General features: G+C 44.4%; 1 long non-coding RNA gene across 1 annotated transcript; it reads right to left on the bottom strand.

Moving 5' to 3' along the window:
* On the bottom strand, positions 3156–4518 carry LOC109725528. Its single transcript, XR_002220294.1, has 2 exons — positions 4259–4518; positions 3156–3405 (listed from the first exon to the last, which is right to left on the bottom strand). It is a non-coding gene; the product is annotated as an uncharacterized LOC109725528 (long non-coding RNA).

The following is a 13955-nucleotide window of genomic DNA, read 5'->3' as shown; positions in this document are numbered from 1 at the left end:
CTACGAACCAAAATCTACTGGAATCGCCACCATCCGCTAACCTACGGACTAAGATAATACCACAACCAGGACTATCCAATTCCACACCTGCCAAACCAGAGTGATAAAAGCTCACCGACCTGAAACTCCAGGTCAACCAACCTTGGTTCGCGTATCGAAATCTAACTCGATGAAGTTAGAATTTCATGACTTATCATCCAGAAACAAAACCACGAGTCTCCCTACTAAGTCTAGACTAGGTACCAATCGCACATCGGCATTAACGCCTAAGAACCAATGAAGGACAAAGCCTGAAGTATGCTTCCAAAGGGCCGGAACGACACACTCTGACTAGCCAACTCTGTCAACCGGCTCACCACGAGCGAATCCGTATCGTTGCCCTTAAACTTGTGCTAGCAATACTCGCTTCGAAGGCCACAGCCTTCTACCTGTGTGAAAAATGATTGCCAAAGTCAAACCCTAATTATCGAGAACCCACCTGCGGTATTCGACGCCTCTAGGTTTGAGACCTAACCTTCCGCCTCAGCCGATAGATCCAAGGCTACCATTACCAATTGAGCTGGACAATTTAGTTCACTCAATTGCCCTTTCGGGTACGCGTTCGATTCAACAAACAAACCTCACATGTCCATCACTAGGTGAACAGGGTGCCAATCGCAACATGCGATCATAACCACCAATGATGGCCAACATCTATCTCTACGAGACCCTGTCGCTACCATCCCCAAAGGAACCCTAGCGATCGATGTTCTAGCAACACAAAATACCAGTCTCAAAGAGACTCCGACGTACCTGTCACCAAGTGACTAGAACAGTACCCAACCCAAAGTATTTACGATAAGCCAAGTTGTATACCTTGTATGCTATCACACCTAGTGACATATGAGCCAACCACCAGGTTCAAACCACTCACCAACCATGATTTCAAACCTCCCGGCAAAAAGACCAAGATCACCAAATAAATCCAACCTTTTAGCTATGCAAAGCATAACAACAAAGCTAACAAGCAATAAGACCCAACCAGAGTAAAATACCATCTGCGGTAACGATAAGTCAACTGTACAAAACCTGCCAGGGAATAATTCAAGGCTCACTATGTGGTGAAAGATGACCACCACCCTAGCCTTTTCACAAGACGGTCTATAGAGATTGTCTTGCAACATAACACACCGACCCAATCTTGATACTCCCAAACAGGATAGGATATTTTATAAGGAAATTCATGCATGTGCATGCACATTTAATGCAGCGGAAATAAATTTTTTTTATAAAATATGATCCAATCATGTATACTTTAATTAATATCATAATATTTATGATATTAGTATATATATGTACCAAGATCATCTCGTGTGACACAAAAAAATTATTATTGTAATCTAATTAGAAGAAAGGTTCGAATTTCAATTGTGCTAAATACCGAAATTATTTCACGGTAGATATTGGATCTGAACTTCTGGTCCTTTAAGCTGCACAAGTGTCCGGCCTCTATGTGTATCCACACAAGGCTGCACCAGGATCTGTGCTTCACGCGATTACAGTATAATCTCAAAACTCCTTTCGTGATCTCTGGTATCAATGGAGAAAAATTAATCTTCAAAATTGTGCTAGCAAATTCAAGAAGATTAACTGTACAGACTAATTAATATAGGAGGACCTCTCTTTTAAGATTAGAAAAAGAGCTTTATATGATTGAAAAGCTTTCTCTCTTCATTTAGTATTCTACTTCAAATCACCTATATTTTTTCATCATTGGGAGATGCTTCTGTTTATAGGTGAGGCAAAAGTAGAGTGACAAGGTAGAGGTGGAGGAGCGTTCTCATAATGATACGTTCATTTCACTACAATTAATAAAGCATCTCTTTGTTTGGAGAGGAGAGAAAGAAATGAGAGAATGAAACGTGCATCGTAAATAAGAGGAGAGTTAACTCCTCTCATTTAATGTGTATGAAGACGAAGAGAGGAAAAGAAACAAAACATTCTCTTTTCTTCTCCATTAATAGTACAATTATTATGCATGATTTTATTCTCTTTCTTTTCTCCCTACTCGTCTTCACCTCCCAACATATTAATACAAGGATTAATTAAAGAGAGAGAGCTATCACCTCATAAGTTGTTGCAACTATTGCACATAAGCCCTCATACTAAATCAAATTTAGCATTAGGTCACTCCACACAAATTTCATCTTTTGCAATTAGAGTTTTTGCTAATCACCTTAGCAAATAAATTCTTACTTTGCTACTTCAACAAAATAATCTTTATTAATTCTCCCAGCACTAGATCACATGTTGTCTTTATTGTGCGTGACAACATAGGTTATCATTTTGCTGAAGTAGCAAAGTAAGAATTTATTTGCTAAGGTGGTTAGCAAAAACTCTAATTGCAAAAGATGAAATTTGTGTGGAGTGACCTAATGCTAAATTTGATTTAGTATGAGGGCTTATGTGCAATAGTTGCAACAACTTATGAGGTGCTAGCTCTCTCTCTCTTTAATTAATCCTTGTATTAATTTGTTGGGAGGTGAAGACGAGTAAGGAAAAAAGAAAAAGAATAAAACCATGCATAATAATGGAGAAGAAAAGAGAATGTTCTCTTTCTTTTTCTCTCTTCATCTCTATACATAATAAATGAGAGAAGATAACTCTCCTCTTATTACGATGCACATTTCATTCTTTCTCTCCTCTCCAAGCACTAGATCATATGCAGCCTTTATTGTGTGTGATCACATATGTAACACACTGGACCTTTGCAAATTGCGAGGTTCGAGTGTTTGGATGTATTTCGAGCTTTTCCACACTTGGTAGAGGGTTGTAGAATGTTTTCCGACCTAAAAAGTTCGAAAACTGGAATTCTGGGCAAGTCCTGAGAGTTTTTACTCTCGGGGACCGGTCCCTGGAAGGAGAGACCGGTCCCCCAATGAGCAGTGTTGCGGCAGCCCTGAGGCAACCGGTCCCTGGCGGGCGAGACCGGTCCCCGAGCGCGCCTTCGCAGTGAGAGACCGGTTGTCACGTCCCGTCACCGCCAATTTGGACAGTTCGGGTCTGAAACAGATCCGCCGAACGGATAGAGTTTCCCCTATCCGCCCAAGGCGTAACAAAGTCCATGCATACATATCTAAACAAGAGATATTAGCATTCAACATTTGCGAGAGGCATATCAAGACACAAGAGAAAGCAAGCTACTTACTAAAACATTTCCACATAGAGTCTTTAACAACTTACATTCTCTAGCTTATTACAAAACCTCTCATTTAACATACACATCACATTCTCTTTCCAAAAGGGTTTTTACATTCATTCATTCCTTGCTATACATAGGGGGTAGCGAGCTAATGTCGATGGTCCACTCTATCTAGGGCGCGATGCCCTTGCCGCGATCCTCGACGCACGCGCTCGTACTAGGCTCTGTAAAACAGGGTGTGAGAACTAAACAAAGTTCCCAGTGGGTTCGGCCGCCGACCCCGCCGATTTTCCCACTAGGTCCAAGAAAGGCATAGAAACAATAAAGAGGATAATATGTCAAAGAAATAATAGATATAACAACAAGCCTACCTTGCTCATCTACATCTATATCATGCTCAAATGTGTAGCTATGCCTTTACTAATCATGTCAACAAGTATGAATTTAAGTTCTATCATGTATGCAAACGATATATGAAATGCCATGATCATGCCTTTTGCCAAGTCCAATCGATTCGCCCGAAGGTCGAACCACTCGCACACACTGTCACGGGACCGTGACGTCTGACGGGAGAGGCCCCCCGTTTTATTCGCAATTGTGATACAACTCCGGAGCTCACTGCTTGGGAGGCGCGACCATCCACAAGCTATAACAGACAAAGCGAGTATCATCAAGTCCTCATCACAAGGCATGCTCAAGTCGGCCACATATGCATAGGTTTCCAATTCTCAAATGTCATTGGTTCACATACTAGTTCCTCATGAATCTAGTCTATTCTCACATCATATCCACATGCATATGTCCACTAGCAACTCATGCTATATGTATACATACATCTATATTGGCATCATATAAAGGTTCTCATGCAACATACATATCCATATCTATCTCAACATCATGCAAATAGATATTCCTACAAGTATCATGCAATCATGGATCATCATCCCTCACACTAAGCATGAAATTACCACAACTCATAGGATTCTCACTATTCTACACATGATGATATATGATCAAAAAAATAGTAGAACTTAGACATAGAATGAAACCCGGCTATTTCGGATAGCACCCCCCCACCTTGTGGCGTCGACACAAAGCGGGTAGCCTAGTAGCGCGATTTACGGCCGTCGATTCCTTCCGATCCAAACCCAAGCTCTCTTCAAGCCAATGGTAAGGAAGAGCAAAGCTCCACCTCCAAGTAAGCTTCTTCCACCAAATCTCCACTTTTGGAGTAACACTCTAGGAGCTAGGAGAGAGAGAGGTTTAGAGAGGGAAAGAGAAGGCTTCTCTTTTTGGGTTAAGGGGTGGAAAATGAGAGAAAAGGTCCAAGTCCTCATATCATGTTTATATATACATAGGAAACTTAGCCTCCAAGTTAGGAAACTTAGCCTCCAAGTTAGCCCATTACTTAGCCATAGAAAACTTGACCCCCAAGTAAACTCTTTACTTATGCATAGGAAACTTAACCCCCAAGTAAGCACCTCATTTGCACATAGAAAACTTCTTTAAGTCCAATAAAAATAGTATTTTACACTATTTTTATTTACTCTTACTTCTATGTTAAAATTCGGTACACTACACCGGTCCCGCGCAGGGAGAGACCGGTTCCCGAACGTTGGTTCTCCGGGTTCGCAGCGAGAGACCGGTCCCTGCTGGGGAGAGACCGGTCCCTCTGGGCGAAAACTGCCCAGTTCGGGCTGATGCAATTTTGGATTTTTGAGGGACCTAGCTGGATTTTGTTACAATAGAGGGTCTATATGACCCATCCCCTCTCTCTTCTTCTCATTTCCCTCCTCACACTCTCCCCACACCCTCGTTAGAGAGAGGAGAAAGAGAAGAAGAAGGAGGAGAAGAAGAAGAAGGAGAAGGTTTTGGTGGACTTGGAGCATTTCTTTGCCTCTTTTCCTCTTCCCACCTTGTTGGTGCTTGAAGGCTTGCACTTGGAGCTTGCCAAGAGGAGATCTTCACCCTTTGAGCTTGGATTGAAGCTTCTTAGAGGTTGGTAGCCTTTTCTCTCCATTTAGACTTTGGATTTGAGGCTTTCTTTGTGTTGGAACCCTAGAATGAGGTTTAGGGTTGATTTTGGGTCTTTTTGATCTAGGGCTTTTGAGGCTAGATTGATTGGTTTAGAACCTTCCTTGGGCTTGGATTGGAAGGGTGCTAGCTCTCTTTTGGAGCTTTGGAAGAGATTTCTTCTCTTGAGGTGAGTTTTAACCCTTTTGTCTTGTTGATTAATAATTGATCTTATAAGATGATCGTAATGCCCGTGTATCTTGTCGCTCAATACTTTTAGGGTATTTTGAGACTCGGGGACAACTTTGCTCGGCGAAACGAGGCACTACGCGACGGTTCGGTGGGTTTGACCTAGCCACACAATGAGAAATTCTCATTTGTGATGAATTACGTATCATTAATTGAAAAAGCATGCATGTTCATACTAAATGTATTTATTATGATTTTTAGAATGCTTAAAATGCATATGCCACATATGATGAAATTTTGGACCTCTATGTAGTAGAGAGTTGCTTGGGAGATCTATGGTTGCATTTAGCATTCTTTATGAGACTTGGTTCTATGCTTCTATAGTGTAAATGGGTTCGGATTTATGCATTTAAACTTAAGTTTACTTGTGACATGAAAGATGACAAAATTGCCATTTAGAAGGTGTGTAAACTAGAGAGCTAATGTCATCAAGCGACATTGAGCTCGGGACATGTGTGAACCTAGTGGATAGGGCCATTGAGGAACGTGGAACATGCTTAAACATTAAATGTCTAAGTGTCATAAAGGGGCACTAGATCTAGAGAATGTTGGAACTTCATTTGTGACTTAGAACTAGATCTTCGAGATGCTAGTGACTATACCATGTTAGAGACATGAGGGTTGGACACTTGAGACTTGGACTATGCTTGCTTGCCATTTGTGCTCATTCGCACATGCTTGTGAGGGTCGCTCCTTACAAGCCGGCACTCCGGAGTTAGCCTACGCGACTTATGTTCGCTCGTGCGGTATTGAGAAGCCTACGGGGTCGAGTGGGACAGACACATTCCAAGAGTAGGGATGTCGGGCTACCACAGGCACTTAGGCGGCACAAGCTGGACTACCCTTGGTAGGTCCTTAATTGGAAATGGAAATTGACACGGTGTTAAGAATGAATAATCACTGCTAGATAGGCTTAGTAGTTGGGTTACTTGGCACGCTCATGACATAGCATTGAGATATATATAGTATACTTGCCTGTTTCATTCATTGTGTCGTAGTATACTGGGTTGCATGATAGAGCTCATTCTTTATGCATGACATCTTGGACAGTAGCGTTTACTTGTTGCCATCGGACGTACTTATTTATGATAGAGTAGATGTACATCATACTTACATCATGCTTACTTGAGACATAGTAATATAGCATTTCATATATGCTTTTTTTCAGCAGTTATTGTACTCGCTCCTTATTGCTTATTATTATTGTCGTTACTTACCATTTTCTTTTGGGGCCTAGTGGTGCATTGAGCTGAGGTCAGAAATTGCCCACTGGGAACTATAAATTATAGTTCTCACGCCCTCTGTTTTATGTTTTCTTTCAGAGCCTTCCACGCCGGGAGAGGCTAGGGACCGAGGGAAGGGCGTGGCTTCGAGCTAGCTCTTCAGCGAGTGATGAGTCGCTAGGTGGTCTACCTCTCGATGTTTTTATTTTGTGAGAGGTTGAGAGTTGTACCCGTATATGTATAGAGACCACCTTTCTTTTGGATCTTGGTATTTCTTTTGAGGAGTTAGTATTGTATCACCTTATGCTTTACTTACTTTGTTTAGTTATATTTCTTTTACTCTGGTTTAGATGATAGAACTTTACTCGCTCTGATATCGTTAGTTGTTATTATTCTATTCGTTCTATTTCTTGCTTTTACTTTCGCTTTATTGTAGACGCCTTATATGTATAGACATATGGCGGGTCTGGGCACGCCACCGGGAGGGCCTCCGCCGGTCCCGGGGCGTGACAACATAGGTTCAATTCTACCTGGTAGCTAGTGAAATGAGACACTAAAATCTTTGTGTCACCATTGGAACTCTTTTCAATGGACCAAAATATTTTTGGTTCTCCTAACTGAGTGTAATTAACTATCTTAATCACTCTCATGGATCCCACAATCCACAAGTGACACCTAGTAGTATATCGCGGTAATCCAAGTAGAATTAATGATGGACAGAACCTCTAGGTGCAGTTATCGTGTGATAAAATTCTTCTATCACCTATTCTGATTGGGCCGAGGTAATGGATAACTCGTCAAAATCAATTACTCAATCATATGTTTTATCTGATTAACAACTAATATGAAAACTTCTTTCTATAAAATCACACTGCCTTGGCCAAGAGCTTTTATATCTTGTAAAACGTATAGTATAGAACAATTACCTCTCTACAGAGGGTGATAGATCTATCTTGACACACACCTACCTCCACGTATAACCCACTGCAGCCAACATATGTTGACTTAACCCATGATTAGAGTATAAAGTATTTATAGAGTCAAACTACAATAACCCACATGCAAGACAACTGTGGTGCCTCGGGTCAAAGGATCACTCACACTACTACAACATGGAACAATTCACTGACAAGTATGTAGACATCCATGTGATTGTTCATAGTTGGTCACGCTGAGTGAAATCGTTCTCCAACATTCACCTGTATGCTTTCTCTAGTGACACAATACTAATGACTTGAGACTCGTCATCCTATAAGGGAACTACAGCATACACTGATCTTAACCGGATTTATCACTGCCCTCGTGATAATTCTATGATCAGGAGCATTTAAAAATTAATTACAGAAAAATGTATGTCTCAAATTTCTAACATCTTAGAAATATAATTCTTCTACTATTAATTCTGTGGATGATTCATATAAATACATTTGGCAATAATATGAATGAAGAATGCAAGTTTATTAATTTTAAAGTAAAGTACACTGATATTAACTCCATATGTTGTGACATCGATTAGATTATAGGCCATATAACTAACAATTTCATCCCAACTTTTGAAACTCCATTGTCAGCAGCCAACGTACTTATAAAAAAAAAATGAAATATCCATAAATCCATCGCCAACAACAAGTTAGAGACGTGACAAATATACCAAGCCAACTAATACCTCTGTGTTGAACCAAAGTTCACAAAAACACCATCGAATCGTCGAATTTGCAACCTAACTATCGAAATAAGATCTACCTTGAGCCAACTCCCTAAGAGTCCTATGGCTCCCAACATCCCAAAGCTGCATGCGACGCTAGATCGTGAACTGCACTAACTAAAGCCAAAGAAAATGACTTCTTTTATTGATTTTCGAACCACACCCAAGTAACACCCAATGCTCCGAGACCTCTAACAACTCCCTAGAGTATCTCGCAACAAGACGAAAGCCTACAAAGACCACCTACTATCCCATATCACACCAATTTAGGTGTTAGGATATTCGCATATGATGTACGCACCAGCAGAGACCTAGCACCAAAACTGCATCTACCCAGTTCCAATACACGTCAAATTGATGTATGAACTAGCTAAAGGTCAAAAACCCACACCGATGAATCCATCAGCAAAAATAAAGAGGGGTGGGCATCACAACTATACCCAAAAAATCTGAGAAAGCAACACCAATGTTGCAGTCTCCCAAATGACCACTACCAAAACCTCGGGCTATACTCAAGTAGTCACCGCAATAGTCGCTACCGTAGCCACTCTATGCCATCTCCATAGAGATGCCCGCAGTAACACTCGTGCTCTATGTGGATAGTGAGGCTTGGGCAAAAGCAGCTGACTCGACTGCATCAACCTAGTAAGTACTGTCACCTAGCCCGTTAAAGCTAACCATCAGTCAACAAGTAGCTACACCTGGTGAACCTCACCCTACTACTCAATATCTGCCGAGTAAAACGTCACCACTCCCCGTAGAAGCACGAGTTTGTGACCACTCAGCAATACATACGCAAAGTAGAAAATTAATCAAACATCTGTAGCACAAAACACGGGGTACTAAAATAACCATACACCTCGAGATTATTAAATCTCGACCTAGACACCGGAACTTAATCCCAACAACTATGCTCTCACGTGCCTATAAGCCTTAAGTTATCCTATGGGTCATCCTAAATTGTGGTTGATTGTGGTTGAAATTTTTCTCTGATACCATCTTAATCTGTCACGCCCCGGGGTTCTTTTGGAAAAATCTTTTTAGAAAAATAGCGAAAAATGTGCAGATTATTTTTTTTTATAAATACCTTTGAGAACATCCCGCGGATGCACAAAGACTCGCCACATGGACAAGAAATTTCTTGTACGAATGAACAGAGTCTCCCATGTACATACACGACGTAGCACCATAATACAAGATCTAGCACACATACAACTACACAACACAACATCTAATAATCATTAAACAATAATAATCATAGGACAATAATATCTATCCATTGATATAAGTATATTAACAGATGAAGAACTAAAGTAAACCAACAGATATGAAAAGTAAAACCAAATACAGAAAGATAAGGAAATATGAGGACCAAACAGGAACCTAGCTATCTAGTATCTGTAAGGACTGAGATTTTTGCAGTGTAGCTAAACTCTCAGTTGACGATGTTTTTGTGTGTAATTTAATTACAAAAGCACTCGTCAAGTTTCGGGCGAAAACGAGTTAAAACGGAAATTCTACGGGATTTCCAAGTTTCACTTAAAGTGAATAGTAACTCGATTTTTCCGGAGAAGCCACGGTGTGAAGTTGGCTTCAGGCTCGTATCGGACTCCGTTCCTAGCGGTCCAATAGCTCGTTTCGACCAGTTCAGCTGTTTTGGAACTAATGGCGCTGACGAATTTTGAGTTTGACGCACGGATTTCGAGAAAATCCAAAAATACATGTTTTATATGTATTTTTGTGTTATTCATTCTATTGGAATGAAAGGTTGGATTTTGTCGTGAATCCGTGGTCGATCGAGATGAAACATGATCGCAGCTTTGTTGTCTCTGTCGTGCTGATCGCACTAGTGTGATCCGTTCACGAATCTGACGGACGGATCTGCGGAGATCGCGCGTTGATCGAGGAGAGGTCGGTAGTGGCAAAACGGTATTTTCGCAAAAGTCGCGATATTTTATGTACCGTTTCGCGAGGGATCGCACGTGGAGGGGCGTTCATGCGTTTTAGTCGTACCGTGAGGGACTCGGATTGTAATTCTGATGTTTGGGGGACCTTTTTGCATGTTGCACCTTACTTACATAGGCTTTTTAGGGTTTTTACCTAGCTAACGTAACCCTAGCCTTGCCCTAGCTCCCTAGCCGCCTCCCCCACGTTCCCCTGCTCTCCCCGCGCGCGCCCTGGCCACCTGAGCACGCCGCCGGCTGCCGGAGCTCTCCTCTCCACCCACTCTCCATCTTTCTCCATCTCTTTCTCTCTCCCTCTCTCCTCTCGGGTTGTGTGAAGGCCTGGGGCTGCGCCTCCTGCAGACCCTCCCTCGGGATCTCACCGTGCTCCTGCGACCTCCCCCGCCGACCGCCGCCATCGCCGGGTGCCGCCGCTGCTGCTCCTGCGGTCTGCTGCAACCCAGGCCGAGCCTGGCCGAGCCGGGTTGCCACAGCCGCTAGCGCGCCGCCACCGCCTAGAATCACCTCCTGTCGACTCCTCCGTGCCCGGGCGCCCCTTCCCGCCGGTCGCCGCCGCCCCGACGCGCCACCGTCGCCGCCTCGGCCAGCCGCGGCCGCCCCAGCCGAGCCCAGGTTGATTCTTGTTTGCGGTCTCTTTCCCGCGCCGCCGCCGCTCGAGGCTGCCTCCTTCCTCCTCCTCTGGCCTCTGGGGACCCGCCGCCGACGTCCCCGACCTTCCCCGGCCGCCGCCGTGGCCGGAGAAACCCGCCGAGCCCGAGCTTCTCTCTTGCGGGCTCGGGTTGCTCCGCCGACGCCGCCGCCGCTTCTCGTCGCCAACCGAGATGAGCACGGTGTTCCTCACCTCTCCCGCACCCGCCCCTGGCCCCCGCGCGCGCCGCCGTGCCGCCGGAAGCCGGCCGGAGCAAGGTTGCTCCGGCCAAGCCCGAAATAGGACTTTGTTTGGGGTGTTTGTTGTTCTGGGCTTTTCGAGCCTCCCCGACCTCTACGGAAGGGAGCACGGTGATCCTGGCAAGTTGCTGATCATCGTGCTCACCTTGGTTTCTGTCGGGAAGGCCCCGTTCCGCTATTTTGGCGATGTCGCTCCGTTTCAGCCTTTTTGGCTGCTGTTTCGGGTTTGTGCTTGTTTTTCGGCGATCTGAGGCTGTTCCGATGCCTCCGGAGGTGAGCATGGTGACCGCTGGTCAGTGCTGATCACAATGCTCTTGGATCAGAAGTGTCCGGTTAGTTCTGTTCGGCGCGATCTTCCCTGACTGCGCGCTATTCGCTGAACCTTCGGGTTGCTCCCGCGCTTCCCACAGCGAGCTGCTGTGCTCCGGATCATGAGCACGGACTCCGGTACGTCGAGACCTGTCAGTACGTGTCTCTGCGGACTTCGGAAGTCCTCGGTTTGCGTGAACGAGCCGCTTGATCGCTCAAATTACATAAAATGATGAGATTTTATGTAATTAGAGGGTCTTTTATGCAGTTGTGCTTTGCGTGGCTATTGTGGGCAGTGTGTGGGAGTTTGTATGACCGCTGGACTGATTGTCCATGGTCCGTTAGCTTTCGCGGAAATCGGTAGGTCGATTTCGGTGCGTTTTTCGACGAAATTCGTCGAAAGAACGCGGTTTCGGTTCGGATTCTTTCCGACGGTGTTTGGTTGCTTTGTGTTTTGTCGCTGAGCCTTGTTGGCTGGTCACCATCATCATTTTGTGGGTTTGATGATGATGGGTGAGCGACGGTGGGTTCCGGTGTCGAAATAGACACTTCCGGGAACCCGGATTCGTACGATTATCCGGCGATGATCGTATGGTTGTGTTACCTCGTGTTCGCTGCCAAGGCATCCAAATTGGAGTGCTTTGGGGCAGCGGGTGACTCGTGGCACGAGTCGGTGAGCTCGGGACACTTAGTGGGTCCCGACGACGTCCCGGTGTGGTTTTCGGGACTTCCGATGAGTTACGGTAATCGGTTTTGGGAAACCGATTACGGGGATCCTGTGTGGGGGTTTGTGAGTCTCGTGCTTTGGGTTAGTGGTTTGGATTCTGACTTGCTGGATCTTCTTAGGTCCGGTAGACTCTGTGCGTACCCAGCGTTCCGACGCGACAGTGACAGGTGGGTGCTTCGAGCTGGTAGTCGGTGAGAGCGTTTCACCTCCTTCTCCTGTTTTTCTATTCCAGTATTTTAGTCTCTACATGTCTTTGTTTGCTTATCTTTCGTATATCGTACCTCTTTGATTCTATTTGGTTAGTAGTTGATAGACATGTAGAGCAGGATGCATTTGTATTTCCGTATCTCTGTGGACCTTGGGTCCAGGCAACACATCAACTTTCTTGTCATGTGTTTCGATCTTGTTGATCGAGGTTTGGCGTTGTACGCCCTAGCATCTATTACAGTTCGGCGTTGTACGCCCTTGTTGGCTTCGGCCTAGGCACCGGCTTTAGCCAGGTTCTTGTTTGAGCATACCAGCATTGACTTAGTCACAGCACTTGGGGGTATTCATGACACCGGATCGGTTTGGCCACCGATCGGAGGTGTACTTATCCGGATAGGTCGTCCTGCGGGGCGGATGGATCAGGTCGGTACAGTTAGTGACAGGCAGCGCTTGAGGTCTGCGGACCAATACAGCAGGCACAGATTGGGTACAGTTTCTATTCAGTACTTTGAGGCATTCTTTGCATTGTTATCTATACAGTAGCAGGTTTGTTTATTGCTTCTTATTTATCTGTTTTAGCTACTGTAGTTCGTTTTCATATATCAGTATCTATATTTGTTTATCTATCTCCTTTGGTTTCCGGTGATTACGGCTTGCCTTCATGGCTCTGTCGTACCCACTGAGAAAACCATGGTTGCGGTTTCTCACCCCCCATTTCCCCCCGGTGACAGAGACGAGAAGTTGGACTTTGGGCTCGACGAGAGGACGATCTAGTTAGACGGCAGTAGCGACCGTCACCCTGGTTATTTCTTTCCCGCACTTAGTAGTTTTCTTAATAAATGGTTCAGTTAGATGTTTGAATGTGGTGATTTCCGTTATGCATGAGATTATGGATGTTTTATTATACATGAGATTGGAGTTTTCGATCTGTGGTTTTGGTTCTGTGGAGATTTGGTTTTCTTGTAGTCCTGCATCGTGTTTTTCTACCCCTCGAGGTAGTCGGTTTTCAAAATAAAGTTTCCGTGTGGGAAACAGTTTTAAAAAGGTTTTCGAATGGCTTTTATAAATGATTGAATTAGAGTTTAAAAACAAAAGCTTCCATGTGGGGAGCACTTTTAAATATGATGTTTGTTGTATTGTGCATCGCATCATCCAGCGCCTAAGGAGTGCTTAGAGGCATGCATCATTCTAAGGATTGTTAGCTGTATGGAAATGTGTGACGCCCCAACTTCCCAGGGGGTCACCCATCCTAGGACTACTCCCGTCCTAGCACGCTTAACTCTCTTAACCTCTTGGGTCTTGCCACCACCCAAAATGCTTAAGCCGGGTTAAGAGTTTAGCCCTATTATATCTTATATATAGGACTATCTGGGGTCTCACAATCTCCCCTCCTTTAAGCCCTGACGTCCTCGTCAGGCTCAGACTCACAAGTACCAGGCGATGTGAGACTCATCTCGCTAGCCCGTCATCCAGACCCTGGCTCAGCCGA

Source organism: Ananas comosus, linkage group 2 (genome assembly GCF_001540865.1).
Source record: "Ananas comosus cultivar F153 linkage group 2, ASM154086v1, whole genome shotgun sequence".
Taxonomy (NCBI): domain Eukaryota; kingdom Viridiplantae; phylum Streptophyta; class Magnoliopsida; order Poales; family Bromeliaceae; genus Ananas; species Ananas comosus.
This window is presented reverse-complemented; position numbering and strand designations above follow the sequence as displayed.